General features: G+C 42.1%; 1 protein-coding gene and 1 long non-coding RNA gene across 2 annotated transcripts in view; one reads left to right on the forward strand and one right to left on the reverse strand.

Moving 5' to 3' along the window:
- Positions 1 to 17313, forward strand: part of LOC109085447 (atrial natriuretic peptide receptor 1-like) — a 1054061-nt gene that overhangs the window by 114170 nt on the left and 922578 nt on the right. The gene's annotated exons all lie outside the window — the stretch shown is intronic.
- Positions 9379 to 9986, reverse strand: LOC122140608. The gene is made up of 3 exons (XR_006157192.1): positions 9902 to 9986; positions 9620 to 9745; positions 9379 to 9448 (listed from the first exon to the last, which is right to left on the reverse strand). It is a non-coding gene; the product is annotated as an uncharacterized LOC122140608 (long non-coding RNA).

A 17313-nucleotide genomic window follows, 5' to 3' on the forward strand; every position in this document is an offset into this window, starting at 1 on the left:
CTGTACATGGTCATTGTCTAAAGTATTAGTATTTAAACCATCAGCCTGAACAATGTTCTTGTCATCGTCAGGTTTCATATGTCAAAGACCTGAAGCTGTCTCAATTGTCTGTCTACTGGTCGTCCCTGCATCACAGTGGGTACAGTCGAGGGAAGTAGGCTGGTCCCATCTATAAACTTAACTGAACAGAATCAGAGTCAGAGGGGCCAGCATCTTGGGAAACTGGGAGCTCAGACACCCATGACACAGTTCTCAACTCTCCGTCTAGTTCATCAACAGTTAAACTAATCTCTACATTTTCATTCACAGACAGACTTGACCTGCTTGAGGTTAAATTCTTTACAAGTTACTCAACATTGGAACACGTCCTTTCCGTCAGAGGCAGGAAGTTCACTGGCATAATGAGATTTCCTATGGAACACTTTTTTCAGTACCAGGTTCACACAGTTTTTCTGATACAGATGGTAATGGACCCATCATTCATTCCCATCACTATGTAGATGTGACTCCCTCTCCCATCTATCAGCAGTCTTCTCCTGCCCACCGCTCGCGCCATTTATTTGGCCAGAAGTACTCTGTCGCCGAGTGTTCCCACTTGGCACCATTGAGCTTTTTTAGTGTAAGGTTTGCTTGCTTTCTGCCTGTTGTTTTGAAGGGCAGAGCATTGGGCCAGTTTCATAGCCTGCGCAAGATCATCTCTGAAAGAGTGCACATTGGGTCATAGTCAACCACCTTGTCATCATATAAAAGGTGAGGTTTCAAAAAAAAAAAAACATCATGTCAACAGGCAACCTGGGAGTTCTACCAAACAGTCAACCTGGAATGGAGGATAACTGTTTTTTTCACTGAATCGTTGCATTAATAGCAAAAAGTGGAGAGAATTCCCAACATTTGAGGCCATCTTGGCTTAGCTTTAATTGTGGTAATGACGAATCACGTTGCCTAACCATGCTGTTAAATCTCTTGACCCCCGCCCCATTACCCATTGGGCGGTAAGCGTCCATATGGTGATTTTTGAGGTAAGCAGTCCATAAGGGATTTTTGAACACCTGCAAGCGGAACATTTCAGAAATCAGGTTGCTTTCAAATCGTGCTCCCTGGTCAGAATGTACTCGCTCATGGGAAGCCGTAAGATGGCAGAAAATTGTCCCATAGCTGTTGATACTGCGCTACTATGCCTTTCTGATTGGGTTGTAGGACAGAGGGTAATTCCTGAGCCAGCTTGGTAAAATGTTCTGTCCACAAACAAGACATCCAGAGACCTTATTAGAAGAGTTCTTCCGGCGAGACCAAAAATCTACACAACCAGCTTAAGAGGTCTCGATGTCCTGATACTCCTCAATCTGGGAAGCTCTTGCCTCAGGCTCTGGTGCGTAACTGACTCCCCATCTCTGCAGCGATTGGCCATACTGTTTCACTCTTTTTTTTCCATTCCTTGCCAGTAGAACCGACTCTAGTGGGTGAAGTGTCCTGTGTTGACCCTGGGGTCCCAGCTTGCATCTGTACTCCCTTAAAGCACTTTATCTCAAAGGCAGTTCAGGCACAATAAACTGAAAAGTTTTTTTTGTGAAGACCTCCTAGACACACTCTATAATAAAACCCATTCTGGATGATAGTTTGTTCCACTGTCTCAGAACCGAAGCACGCTAGGTTATGCCATTGCTCCGCGTCCCTCCCTAGATGCCTACCGGCTGTGCTACCACACACTCTGGATTCAAACAGTCAGCATTTTAATTTTTCCTGCTGCCTACTGCTGTTCAAAATGGAATAAACATACAAAATGGAATCATTGACTCAATCAACTGTGGCAGCAGGTAAGCATATGGTCAAACATGATTTTCCTGCTGCCTACTGCTGTTCAAAATGGCAGAAACGTCCTCCTGAGAGACAAAAGATTTCTCAGAGAAAACAACATGATTCCCCTCAATATCTGAACAGGGCTCGTCTTGTGCTTGTTTCTTGAAAGGGTAACATGACCAGTGGAACACATCTTGGACATTCTCTGGATTCACTACTTGAGACTCCTCCAATAAAGCTCCATAGGGCACTCTGGTAAGTTGGTGAAACACACTGGGTCGCACAAATGGTTCATGGCTAAGGGCATCTGCGACTACATTCTTAGGCCTAGGGATGTATTTGATGTCAAAATTATATGGAGCAAGCTTTGCGACCCATCTTTGCTCGCAAGCATCCAACTTAGGTTTTGTAAGAATGTAGGTCAGTGGGTTATTGTCCGTCCACACTGAGAACTGCTGACCCTTGAGGCAGTGACTAAATTTGTCACAAACCGCCCATTTGAGAGCAAAAATTCTAGCCTGTGTCTAGGATATTTAGATTGGGCATACTTAGTGACTGTGCGAGCAAAGCATTGGGGGAGCAACCTCTCCCACCCACCCCTAACCTGGTCAGAAAGCAACCAGTGCACCAAGGCCATTACAGTGAAGCGTCGTACACGTACATCTGTAGGCAAGAAAGGGTTTCTTAAATCTCTGAGCTGGGCTCAAATATGACTGCTCTTTTTAAGTGAATAGTCTGTTTTCGGCGCACTAAAGCATCTCTATCAAATGCCCGATTCCTGGGTCCAGTCATAAGAGGTTAAAGTTTTCTTTTTCTTTTTGCTCTGTTACATGTTTTCTTGTCCTTTGTTATTGCCTGGATTGCCTCATTGCCTGATGTTACTGCAAAGAGAGGTCTACATATGTGAGAACCGCCTTCGATATACCTGCTGGTAGAAAACGCACCAGCCCCAAAAAAACGACCTTTTCCTCATCTGTGATTGAATGTCGTGCTATCTTCCATGCTATCCTGATTATGTGCTAGTCCAACCAAAGCTCTGAACCTTTTCATGTCCGGTGGCTTACACGCCAGAATCACTACTCACATTGTCCAAACGTAACTTAACAGAAGATTTCCTGAACATGACACTTCTTTTGCGACTGGTTTTAGATTGTGAGCCGTAGTGCTATTGTGAACACCAAGTCCCTAGTCGTTCCGAAGCAAGTCTGTTACATCAGGGGCGGAAAAAGGAGGACATCCTCAAGTATACAACACCGCATGCTCATAGAAGTTCTGATCACCCAATATGTTCATCCTCATCACACCATTAATGTGGTTCAGAGCTATTACCTACACCCTGAGGAACCGTGTTGATACTCGTAGACACTCAAATATGGCGTAGGTAATAGCTTGCATATCCGTCACTTGTCATCCGCGAATGCACCTCCATCATGTATAATAACCCAGAACATAACAATGTTAAGATTCAGTTTTAGAAAAGATTGCGTTATCCCCCCAGAGCTTCAAGTGCTCGCTTGGTGGCAGAAGAGGAGGTGCAGCTTTAAACGGTGGCCGCATATTTAAGCAGAGTCAGTCACCTGTGCAACTCGCCTCGATTCACCATATCTCTTCCAGAATAAAACCAGAGGTACTGCATATCACAAGTCTGCGCGGACTTTTCTGATAATGTCTCTGCGCCTCATGCCATCCAGGTGCCCTCATGCCGTTATCTCATAGTGTTATGGATGGACATGTTCTGCGGGGTAACAAGGGAGGTAAAACAAAGTTAGTCGTAGGGATTTTGTATCACTAACGGGGGCGATTCTAAGAACAAAGCCCCTTGTGCCCTTGCCAAAGTCCTAAATCCATTGCGTAAAAATAAGTATACTCGTACTGAACCCACCGTTCACAACCAACTTCCCTCGCCAGTAGGCGTCAAAGAGTGTGGTCAAGGTCACTATCCTGGAGCCCCAGGCTAGACGTTGCTGAACTAGTAAGCCATGCAGCATGTAGTGTTGCCTCGCCATCTCACACAGTTTACTGCTGGCAATTTCTCCCCGGTCCTCTTCAAGTAGTTCCACTTTATTACTACTGCAGATCTTTTCAACAGTTGAAATGACATTGTTCAAGACAGTCACCGGCACAGTTTTCAGCGCCAGACAGTTGTAACCATCAGCCAGCTTGCAGTTGCGTCTTAGAAGATAGGCTGGTTCGACTGGGTTGATATCTTATACTGGAGTAACTGCCTGCACCCCATAAAGACACGACTATCCTGCCCCAATTGCACTTTCGTTTCTGGTGCAGTGCGAGCCTGTTGTCTAGTGCTCCACACTTGACTGTAACTGCCTTCAGAAAGTGATTTGTCACTGGACAACTTCCCCACACACTTCTGTTCTTTCATGTGGGTTCCAAAGTGAAGACAGCAATGAGTCATTTCTTAAACAGTTCCTACCTTTGTATGGGGTAGCCAGGTAGTCCTGTCACCATGCGCTCGATCAACATTAGCACAAGAGAGTTGCATCGAAGCACCTGTCATCATGGCCTTTGCCTTGTGCACAGAACACCTTCCCCTTCCCCAGAACCCCTGGCTACTTTCCTGTCATTAATGAAGATTTTTTTGATGACGTTACGTTCCCAAAATTTGGTTCGCATTTTTGCCCATCAACAATTGAATCGGTAACAGAGAAGGATGCAGTTGACATACTTTCATCTGGACGTCACATACTCGCTCTGGGCTTGTTCTTTGAACACAACAAAGCCTCAGTTGTTAGTCATTGTTGTGACTACTCATCGAAGGAAAGTACATTTGCGTCCTGATTCTTGGACAGGGCAGTAAACTCATAGTACCATGGCCACTATCAGCATCCCTCGAAGCAACACAACAATCCTGTACCAAGACATCACTTAAGAACAAGTCATCATTTGTTTGTTAAGTCTCCTGCGCAACATTTGAAAAATCACTTTTTTTCTTTGGTAATCACACAACTACTGGCAAAAAGTCAACCTGTAAAGAAGTTCCAAGTCCTCACGGTCAGGGGACATTACACATGGCCCTCCACTATTCCCCTCCTCATGTGGGCGCCATCGTAGTTTCCCAGCTGACCAGAGTCAGGTCTACTCTCTGTTAACTTGGTGGTTTTGGTTGGCAGTCCCCGCAAAGCGCAAGCTGATGCTCTGTGGCCCGCTGCATGGCAGTTTAAATCACAAGAACGGTTATTTCAACAGTACGAAAAGTGAGCATGACATTGCAATCACCATATTGATTCGCATAACAAGCTCGCATTTTGTCTGGGTAGCAGCACTCATTCCTTTATGCTGAGGTCTGAACACTTCTTTGTTGTCTGCTGAAAGATCCCTGATCCAAAAACTCGTTTCAAAAGACTGATCACTCAACTCAAAGACTGATCCTCGAGTAGACTGACTCAGTCACCTGGGATGGAGGTTACCACAGCAGCAGCTTGTCTCTAAACCACGACCCGTGGGCACACAAACACGTCCGTTGACTGAGCATGACACGCAGTGCCACTCACATGTGCATTAGACTTGCGTTGTTAAAGTTTATTCTCCCTTTCATACTCATCCAGTCTAACCTGCACATCAGCTGCAGTCCATTCATGCAGTGGCTTAAACTGGAATATAAGAGACAGCTTCTGGATCAGGAAAGTTCCTGATGAACAGTACAGTACTAGAGTTTTTCCCTGTCTCTTCAGTCCTTCCCCAGCAATGTCAATAGCATTGTGCAGCCTAATCCAATAGTCGAATGGCTATTGGATTAGGCCAATGTGGTGTAAAAATCTGCCAAAGCCATGCACGAACACACACAGTGTCACATTAGTGTCACTAATGTTGTTTGAGCGGTGTCAAAACCTGGCTTTGGACCCTAACTGAGGTCGATCAATGGGTTCCTTCTCAGTCCACCTTTCACCACATCACGTGCTCTGCCCTGCATCTTGGTCAGTACTACTTCGTCAGCTTTTGTCTTTTTAAGGTGCACTTCACGCTTCCTCAAGTACACTTTTTACACTCTCCACCCAGTCATCAACAGAAATGTTCTCCTTCCCCAACACCTTCTGGAATATAGAGGCTGATTGACATCATGCTTAGACAACCAAGCTAACTTTTTGACAGTTCACTCATATTGAAAGTTGAATCACCTTTGTTTGTTTTGGCCAAAAACCCCAGATTCAAGACAGGTGACAATGTTCTGGCCAGTGCTGCTGCCTATATGATTTTACTATGTCATTAATCAGGATTCACTGGCCAAGCATTCAAATCAAATAATTGCACAGAATCATCAGAGATGGCAGAAGACTGATGACACAATAGGTTTCTGCAACATCAACACTTCGTGTGTGAATAGGGGTTGAGAAAATTGGACCTATTTTATCAGCCCACCAATCCTGATGTGTATGAGCAAAACCTACAGTACCCCTCTCCCTCTTCCCATACTGTTCTGACTATTAGAAACCTCCATATCAGAATCAGCTATTCAAATCACAATACAAAACTGACTTTTTTTTTCCTTTTAGGAAAAAAAAAAAAAAATTAAATCGACAATATAATTTAGAATTCCAGCGATTAACACTCTAAATTAACCCAAGGTAGTATTTAAGTCCTTTAATAATGAATGATTCAATACAAGAATCAATATCTTTTATAAAAACTTAAGTTTTTCTAGAATCAGGTATCCAGTTCAACAGTTTAGATTTTCAAATGGTGAACCTTTCAATCCACTCAGTCAAGTTGCATCGGCGCACTCATTGGCCTAACACCCCGGCAACTTCTTCCACTCGCGTGTAATGTCCCAATCCCATTGGAAGAGTGAAGCGACAATCATGGCACCAGTTGTAAGCGGTGTGTTTTCTACGTTGTTGTTGAAACGAAAGACAGACTGTGAAAATTCTTGCCATCAGATCCTTGTTTATTCTGGATACACAATGGAAATATATGAGGACTCGTGCAGCATATAAACCAGTTGTGCGGCAGCCAATGCACGACGCACTGTGATGTCTCATGTAGACTGGGCAAATATACTTTCACAAAAGCACATTTTACGAACATTATAACAATGGGACATGTACCTGGATATAGAGGAGAGGTCTTCACAGTGCACCCGAGACCCGGGACCCGACCAGTTACAAGGAAGAGAGACTACGGGCTCGCTTAAAGGTTAGGTAAGACAAAAAATGTTATGTACTTTTTCGCAACAGGTTACTTGACTTGGAATATCAATTAAGGTGGAATATGTGACAATCGGTCCAGTCGGGTCCTGTGTCTTCCCGGCGGGTTTGGGGTCCAGCTTTCAAATAATAGACGGGGTCTGAGACGGTCCGGTCCGGGTAGGCATTTCTCGGATCTACTCACGGGTCCGGGTCCAGCTTTTGAAAATAATAGATGGGTCCGGGTCGGACTTTCGGTGTAGTACATGACGGTTCTCTTTTCGGGTTCGGCACAAATTTTGGGACCCGTGAAGACCTCTACCTAGATAACACTACAAATGGATATATATGAAGACTCGTGCAGCATATAAACCAGCGTTGGCAGCAATGCACAACACTGAGAAGAGAAAATTACAGATATTGAAAAGAAAACTTCAATAAAGAAAAATAATCAACAAAACATCTGAATGTGCATCAGAGGGGCTTTAGATCACAATCATACAGATATATCATGTGAAATTCATCCGTAATGAAATAACGGACCTAATTGATTTGCTGAAAAAACTTGTGCGACCTTACCACTGTGACGTCCTCATGCAGACTGGGAAGCAGCAAGTGCGCCAACCCCCCCAAGTCCACATGGTGGCAGGAAAACCCCAAATATGGTCATGGCAAGTGGAATCATAAAATCATTTCCCTAAATACACACCTGCTACATTATGGAGAAATTAAAATTTAGCTCGACAACACAGAAAATATGCATTTATGCCAGCTAAAGTGAATGAACTCAAAACTCTTACATTTCTCCTGAGAGAGTTTGTGCTGTCCACCCCCATCCAGTGTCCTTCAGTGTACAAATCATGTAGTCCAATCCAATGTGCCTCTTTCAGCTTTATTGAGGCCAAATTATACTGGGAAATAACACAAGAAGGTTCCTTGATATGTGATGTATAATTGTGTCCATGTGTATTTAATAGTTTTTGTTGGTTATGTGGTTTGGCCAAAAATTAAAAACTTATTGTTGATTATCAACCATTTTCTGGAAGTCAAGCACCTCCTTTTACTCACCAGAGAGTTGTTTTTAAAATCTAAAAAAACACATTAATATATTATCAACTTACCTGATCATCTTTGCCTATTATTGTGACCAGCTGACCTCCAGTTTTTTTCGTACATTAATCTCGACTTTCCACATCCAGCTCAGTTTTTCTGAGAAGAGAATAGTAGTAACTTTATCCTTTCAAATGGGCTTGTCTGTGCAAGAAAAAATTGATGCATAGTGAAAAAATGATTTATGGATGCATAACATCTGACATAAATGTATGCACTTTAAGAGAGCATTCTATTTAGCAAAATGTCCATGCTGATTTCCTTGAGTATATTTAACCTAAGTGACATCTGGGTTAAAATGTCAAAGGTTTTTCCCGCTCAGATGAAGTATCATACATAGCTTCCATAAGTGTCTCTCTTCCTCAAAAAATACATGCAGAGGGGAGAAAAAAGAAAACCCAAGACAACTAAAATTAGTACTTTAGTACATTGGTATCAGTGTTTTCTGTACTTTTAGTACTGAATAGTGAAAACACAGATGTGTGGGTGTTACTTCCTCTCTTAGCTTTCACTGCTCATGGAGATTTAGGGAATTTTATAGAAATAGTTCACCTATAAAAATTTCTTTTAAAAAAACTTACCTCAGTTTATTCCATGATGTATGATTTAACACTACAGTTCAAAAGTTTGAGTCAGGAAAACTTTTTTAATATTTTTAAAGAAATGTCTTATATTCTCCAAGGTTCCATTTCTTTTTATCAAAATAATACAGTAAAAACCGTATATTGTGAAATATAAATTTAAAAAAAGTGTTTTCAATTGTAATATATTTTAAAATGTAATTTATTCCTGTGATGCAAAGCTGAATTTTCAGCATCATTACTCCAGTCTTCAGTGTCACATGAGCCTTTAGAAATCATTCTAATATGCTGATCTGCTGCTCACAAAACATTTCTAAAATTATGTTTATGTGTAAACTTCAATACACTTTTAGGAATGTTTGAGAATACAAAGTTCAAAAGCACAGCATGTTATTTAGAAATAACTTGTAACATTATAAATATCTTTACTGTCACTTTAATTTCTTTACTCTGTCTTTACTGTCACTGCAAAACTTTGAACAGTATTTTTTTAGCTTAACAAAATAAATGAACAAACAATCAAAAAATAAATAAATAGAAAATGTCATTAAGAAAGTCCAACACAAAAAGTAAATACATAGTAGAGTTTCTGTCCGGTAGCAGCCCATGTGACCCGTGGTTAACAACACCGGTCAATGAATTCACACACACCCCAAGTCTTTTCTCACACAGTCATGAACCTACAAACTGAGTGTCATTTATTAACAACTAAAACACAGATGTCTCCGCCACCTGTGGCATTTTGCTCCTGTATTTCAATGTTGACTGCAGCATTTCTGTTTTGCTCTTTTAACAAATCAGATGACCTCAGTAGTTGGGAATCTTAAGTAAGTATATCATATAAAAGTGTACTGGTGTAATGCTTTATACATAAAATATGCCATGCTTACGATGTGAGTCATATGCTGCGCACAATATGCAGCAAATTGTGCACTGTATGTGTATTGGACAATGTGTGCACCATCCTAAGTGTTAAGATATCGTGTAACTCACAGAGAATTCCCAGTACACACAGAGCCAGCAGAGCCACCAGCAGAGAGACACTAAGGACAGCCAGAAGAACTGCCTTACAGGACGGGTCTTTCTCTTTTCTAGATGAGAATGTGTGTTCAGATGCATCTGTAAACACCCAGGGCAGGTCCATTATTGCAGGTCTATTACGGAATGTTAATAATGATACTATGATACTTTGTCTGCAAGTCTCTGTCTGAACACCTCAACATTTTGGTCACTTGAAAATCAATTTAAGAGTCATGTCCTAGCATTGAGAGGCACCTGCAATGTCTTTTGTCTTTGGATCCCAGTCCAGGTCGTCACTGTTTCCATAAGCGTACCGGTCTGCTTTATCTAAGAGATGTTAAGAGAAGACCTTTAAAAAATGTAAAAAGTAAACATTTTGTAAAGAAAAGCAGGTAAAATGTAAAAGCATGTCAACTGAGGTTGGCTGTTTGTTATCTTTCAGCCTTACGAAATCACCATTTGCATAGATATCTGCCATTTTACAAGTTGTCACACACAACTCTAACCAGAAATCTTATCAGACCTTAGACTAATGTAAACAGGAAATGTCACGGCTGTTTCTAACTCAACCAAGAAGTCAGATCTGAATCTTTAGAAGCAGCTATATCCCTAAAATTGACATCATATGATGTATGGTACATCAGCATATTGTTTACATTAATTTAGGAAGATTCTTTACTTGAGTATAGTTTTGAGTATATACATTTGTGCTCATAAGTATAAATACCCCTTGCAGAATATGCAAATATGTTAATAATTGTAACAAAAATAAGAGAGCTCATGAAAATTGCATGTTATTTTTATATGCTGTCCTGAATAAGCTATTTCACATAACAGGTGTTTATATATATACTCCACAAGAAAAAATAATAAAAAATTACCCCGTTTAAAAGTTTACATATCCTTGAATCTTAATATTTTGTGTCATTTCCTGGATGATCCATGACTGTTTTTCATGTTAGTTGTTCATGAATCCTGCGTTGGTCCTGAGCAGTTGAACTGCCTGCTGTTCTTCAGAAAAATCCCCCAGCTCTTGCACATTCTTTGGTTTTCCAGATTCTTCTGCATTTTTTAACCTTTTCCAAAAGTGACTGTATGATTTTGAGATTAGGGCTGTGATGGTGGCCGGTTGCCACCGTGGTTGTCTACTGCCACCAGCGGTAGTGCACGTGACGTCAAGCACTCTACGCACACTTGTTTTATATACAAGTGTAATAAGAGTAATAGTTGCAAATTGTTTTATTTAGACTTTAAGACTATGGTAATTTGCAAAATTTACCTCAAACACCATACACACAGCATTTCCTTTAGATTGGCAGGTTTGAGCATAGGAAAATACAGTTTATGCGTTCAGCAAATGGATTTTGTGTTGGGCGATGGGACTTACCCAAACAGACTTTTTTCAGTGAACCGTGTCTACACTGGACGCGACACCGCATCGCAACAGGTTTGTCTAGTGTCTACCCAGGACATTTGAACTCTGTGTCAGTACCATAAATAGGACGAGGCAGTTTACTGTCGATTTATCATGTCGTGTAGTGCTGCATCCAGTGATTCAGCATCACTGCTTATAAAGAATTCTATAGTATTTTGTTGTGTCGTGCCCGTAGTTGCGCCGTGCCGCTCGTGTCCAGGGTGTATTTAACTTTCTTATTTAAACTACTTTCTTGTTTAACTGTATTATTTCTTTGATATTTATTTTAGTGTTTTGCAGGCTGCGTATTCACTGACAGAAGTGCTAAAATAGCCTCATTTATTATTAGTTGTGTTAAAAATATGATATACACACACACACACACTTTTTGTATACATAAATTATATGTTTGTGTGTGTGTGTGTGTGTGTGTATATACATGCATCAACACCGCACCACCAGCGGTAGTTGGTCCATTACCGCATTGGTAAAAATCTGCCACCATCACAGCCCTATTCGAGATCCATCTTTTCACACTGACGACAACTGAGGGACTCATATGCAACTATTACAGAAGGGTTTAAAGGCTCACCGATGCTCCAGAAGGAAGAAGGGTGTTATTTTGTCTTCTGAGAAACATGTTACTATCTTCTGTAGCTGCTGAAGGGCAGTACTAAATGAAAAAAAATATGATATTTAGGCAAAATAAGAAAACTGTACACATCTCCATTTTATTCCAAAGTCATTTGATGCTTTTTTTAAAGATCATTATTTTGTGTATTTGGTGTAACAGAATATGTTGACATGCTTTAATGTTCAAATACACATTACTTTTCAAATACTGTTCATTATTGTAGGTCCTCTATGCCCCGCTTCTCTCAAATGAGTCGTTTTCTACAAAGTCCCTCCTTCTGACAAGCGCAGTCTGCTCTGATTGGCCAACTGACCCAGTGCATTGTGATTGGCCGAACACCGCAAGCACTCATTGAAAATGCAACAATCTTTCAAAATAAATGTAAAGACAGTTAATAATGTCCTTAGTTTTACCATCAGTTCAAGCCCGAAAGAGAAACAGATTTGTGTGACAGACACTGTCACAGTGTCTGGTTTGTGTATCCCTGGGTGTCCGCTAGAGGTCTCACTTCCCCATATCGTCACCCCACCTCAGGAACTACATTTCCCACAAGTCTTGTTGATACTCATCACTGTTCATTGTATTCAGCTGTTCCCACTTACACTGTGCTGCACCTGTCTATAAATACCTGGTTTGTTTCTGTCTTTGTTACGGAGTCCTTGTTTAATGTCACCCTGCTTTTTCTGGTTCCCTTGTGGATGTTCGTGTTTCGTGTTTTGGACTGCTTATCTGGATTTTGACCTTTGCCTGGCTGTTTCTGATTTAGGATTGTCCCAATAAAACACTGCAATTGGATCTACCTGTTTGTGTGCGTTGCGTGACAGAAGGACTCCGTCATGCCTAGATCCAGTGGTGTGGGATTTCAAATCTGTTCCCCAGCCACCATGGAGGAACGGAGGGGGAGACTCCGGAACTTAACCACCCTTCGTCAAAGGGGTGCAGTGAGGTGGGGAGGAGGCTTGGCTGGCGCAATTGTTTTGGACCATGGCAGTAGGGTTGGGTTATAATGATGCAACACTGAAAGACTATTTTAACAATTGCCTGGATGACCCTTTGCCTCAATGGGAGATGAAGGGGTTTGGAGATCCTGGACTTTTGGGGGTTTACCCATTACCTGCGCCATCGTGCTCAGTGGAATGCAGCAACCACACCTGAGTCTCCAGACAAGATGGCCGCCAGCCCAGCGCCACAGCACAAGATGGCCGCCAGCCCAGCACCATTGCACAAGATGGCCGAATCTACACCTGTGTGGCCAGACAAGATGGCTGACTCAACACCTGAGACTTCCGTCAAGGTGCCACCCACTCGCCATCATAGAGGGCGGAGGAGGAGGAGAAAGGCGTCTACCATTCCTCAAAGCACGGAGGACGTTCCCGAGCAGGCCGCTGCCGTCCAGGAGGACGTGCCCGAGCAGGCCGCTGCCGTCCAGGAGGACGTGCCCGAACAGGCCGCTGCCGTCCCCGAGGCGGTGCCCGATGCTGTTCCGGAGGCCGAGGCGGTGCCCGATGCCGAGGTGGTGCCCGATGCTGTTCCGGAGGCCGAGGCGGTGCCTGATGCCGAGGCGGTACCCGATGCTCTTCCGGAGGCCGAGGCGGTGCCCGATGCTGTTCCGATGCTGTTCGGGAGGCCGAGGCGGTGCCCGATGCTGTTCCGGAGGGCGAGGCGGTGCCCGATGCCGAGGCCGTTCCCGATGCCATGACCTAGGCGGTGCCCGAGGCCGAGGCCGTTCCCGAGGTCCTTCCCGAGGCCGTGCCTGAGGCCGTGACCGAGGCCGTTCCCGATTCCGTGACCGAGGCCGTTCCAGAGGCGGTGCCCGAAGCCGAGGCACCTCACGTCTCCACAGGCCGTCCAGAGCACCTTCACGTCTCCACAGGCCGTCCAGAGCGCCTTCACATCTTCGCAGGGCCTCCGGAAGGGCAGGTTCCGCTCTGGTCGCTCAAGTGGCGGGTTCCTCCCTGGCCATCGCCACAGCCTGCTCCTCACTGGCTCCCCGAATGGCAGGTTCCGTTCTGGCCACTCAAAAGGCGTGTTCCTCCCTGGCCTTCTGCACAACTAGAATGGACTGATCCTCCATGGCCACCTGAACTGCCTGGTCCCCTTGTGGTCCCCTGAACTTTCGGGTCCACCCTGGCTCCCTGAACTGACTGATCCACCTTGGCTGCCGGTGGAGCCATCGCTGCCGGTCCCTGTTCTCCTACACGGGCCTGGCCCTCCATCCCTCCCCCTGTTTTACCTCCACCAGTCCACCTCCCTCCTGGTCTCTTTGTTTTGTTTTTGTTGTTTTGTTCTGAGGAGCATCTGGAATCTGCTCCTTAGAGGGGGGGTAGTGTCACAGTGTCTGGTTTGTGTATCCCTGGGGGTCCGCTAGAGGTCTCACTTCCCCATATCGTCATCCCACCTCAGGAACTACATTTCCCACAAGTCTTGTTGATACTCATCACTGTTCATTGTATTCAACTGTTCCCACTTACACTGTTTGGACTGCTTATCTGGATTTTGACCTTTGCCTGGCTGTTTCTGATTTAGGATTGTCCCAATAAAACACTGCAATTGGATCTACCTGTTTGTGTGCGTTGCGTGACAGACACAGTGATGAAGCTCATATGTATTTGCACAAGCCACGGTTAAGACAGCTGACTCCACTGTGTGACGCTGTCTCTCTTTTTCTCACACACACACGCAGCACGCAAAACTCTGCATTTGAACAGTCAATAGCAAATACTTAAACTAACAACAAAACATACTTACAGTAGCTGATTCAGAAGTGCCAGATTTTCATAGCAAAGTCAGAATTACCTCCTCTCCTATTCACGATACGGTCATCCATAAATGCGTTGCTGTTCTGTTGTAAGTAATCTTAAAGATTCCTAAATGCATCTACTTTGGAAGGCCAAATAAAGTACACACAGCATCTCCCCTGACATGGCTGCTTCAACACTAACTGCGGTTACTGAAACCATGCCTTCTTTCTTTGTGTGAACATTTGGGTGGCATTACGCAAATATTTCCACATAGTGACATAGATATGTGGGGGCGTATTTGAATGAGCCATTTTAGGGGGGCGTGGCAGAGTCTTAACTTTGATAAAGAATATCTCTTTGGTTTTGAAACTTTAGTCTTTGCAACTTCAGGGATCTTATCTTTGCACAATCAGTTTGTAACACTCCAAAGAGAAAGGAAAACTTAAAATTGCATCCTATAACCCGTTTAAGACTCTTTCCATACATTCTAAGACCTCATCGCCACTCCAAGTTTTAAAACCGGTTACATCGGCAACACTTTAACCTTTACTATATATATTGATTGTAAGATAGCACAACTAAACAGACTTACTTTGTGATAACTTCTTATCAATACAACATAATTCAACAGGGTGGGAACAAAGCACAAGAGAATTGAGAGACTAACCAATGCAACCCAAGAAACAAGAATTAGACCAATAAACAAAACAACTGACAAAACTTATTGAGGAGGGAAAAAAGCTCTCTGAGCTAACAGGGCAATGAGTTCACACAGTATATTCAAAAGATGTATTTGTCACAATAGCTCTTATAACTCTCTGCAAACCATAGCTTTTTTATGAAACTCTTCTTACACTGTAAAAAAGAATTTGTTGGATCAACTAAAAATACTTTGTTACCCCGCTGCCTAAATTTTTTTGTTATCTTGACAACATATTTCTTGTTGAAACAACTTCCCATTAGAGTGGAATTAGTCCAGGTAACAAATTTGTTTAAGTTGACTTGACTAATTTTCTAGTCATCAACCTAAATAATGTTGTCTCAACTGGGATTTTTTTTTACTTGGATCAATAAACGTAAGCAAATGTTACCCCACTGCCTTAAATTTTTAAATAAAGATGACAAAACACTTTTTTTTAATTTATTTCATTTATTTAATGATAGAGACAACACTTTCATTCACATTTAAATTGAACAAGCAATTTGCTGTCAACACATCTACTGACAATTGAAAAAAAATTGCAAAATACAAACACACATACACATCTAAAGAACTGAACCGACACTTGAAAGTGTGATGTATAATAAATAACCTTGACATAGGATTGAGAAACATAAATGGCTGCATTTCAATTCCTCAGATCAAAACCACAGGGATTATTTTTAATTTCAAACCTCAATATGAAAATCAGGTTAAACACTGCATATCAACCCTGCACAAGTTTACATGCACTCTCCCCATCATAGTGCAAGTTATTGGTCAAAATGAGAAACCAAGATATTATACAATATATGTATATATATGTATATATGTATATATATATATAAGGCAAAAGCAATCATATTTAGTTACAAAAAAAATAGTGTACTGTACTTCTGTATAATAAATGGAAGCACAAAGATCTGAACCGTCAGTTTCTAAATTTTAAAGCGCAACATTACCAGACAAAGTGTTAACATCAGAAAGATCTTGAAAGTTTCCAAACTCTCCCCCATCATAATGCAATTAAGTGGTCATAAGACACGAACACTGTCATCATTAACACTGGTGGGAGCAGCTGTTCTTCGTAAATTTTTGCAGAGCCTCAATGGTGTATTTCATGCACTTGAGGTAGTGGATGTTCACTGCATACAGACCCATTAGGAGTCCAAATGCCTTGGGGACATGGGAGATGTCAATGATGACAGGATGTCCAAATGAGAGCAATGTTGGTTATTCTTTGGGAAGCACATCACATTGCTGCTCCTCAGTTATAATCAGAATGCCCTCATCATTTTCTTTCACAACATCCTTAATTACACCAGATGGCTGGGAACACACAAAATATTACATTACTTATTAACTTTATAACAACTGAACACACATATGTACATACACTATTAAAGTTGTGTGTTTTGTTAAAAGGACAGCTACCAATAAATGAAAATGGTCTTTCACCCACAAGTGGAAGATATTTTGAAAAATGTTTGTAACCAAACATGACAGTCAAAAGTAAATGTTGCTCCTCAACTGTTTCGGTTACAAACATTCAAAATAACTTCCTGTATTAAACTGTTAAAGCCTGTACAAATTTCTTTGTTCTGCTGACCACAAAGACTTTAAGATCCCAATGGGAAAATAAGTGGAAAATACACCTCCGGAACCAACTAGGCTAAAAAAAGGGGAAAATTCTGCATGTTATTTTCTTTACAGGTATTTTACATGATTTCTGAATGTCATAAAATGTGACAAACCAATGCAACGTATGGGTTTTTTTTCCTTAATCCAATTTTGCCTGCTTGCAATTCAGTCTAATCTGTCCCACCATTTTAATAATGATCTGACAACATCTTGGTGTAAAGAGATATTCCTTTTAAATAATAGTCTGTTGCACTGCATGTTCCAGAGTAAAGCATGACTCTTAAAGGAAGAGTTAACCCAAAAATGCATGTTTTACTCACCCTCATGGCATCGTACTGTAGGTATGACTTTCTTCTTTCAGACGAATCCAATCGGATTATATAAAAAATTATCCTTGCTCTTCCAAGTTTATAATGGCAATAGGCAGGTGTTTTTTTCAACAGTCCAAAAGTAGTCAAATAAAGCGCTTCCATTCATAATAAAAAGTGCCTCACATGGCTCTGGGGGGTGAATAAAGGCCTCCTGTAGTGAATCCAT

Source organism: Cyprinus carpio, chromosome B19 (assembly GCF_018340385.1).
Source record: "Cyprinus carpio isolate SPL01 chromosome B19, ASM1834038v1, whole genome shotgun sequence".
NCBI classification, from domain to species: domain Eukaryota; kingdom Metazoa; phylum Chordata; class Actinopteri; order Cypriniformes; family Cyprinidae; genus Cyprinus; species Cyprinus carpio.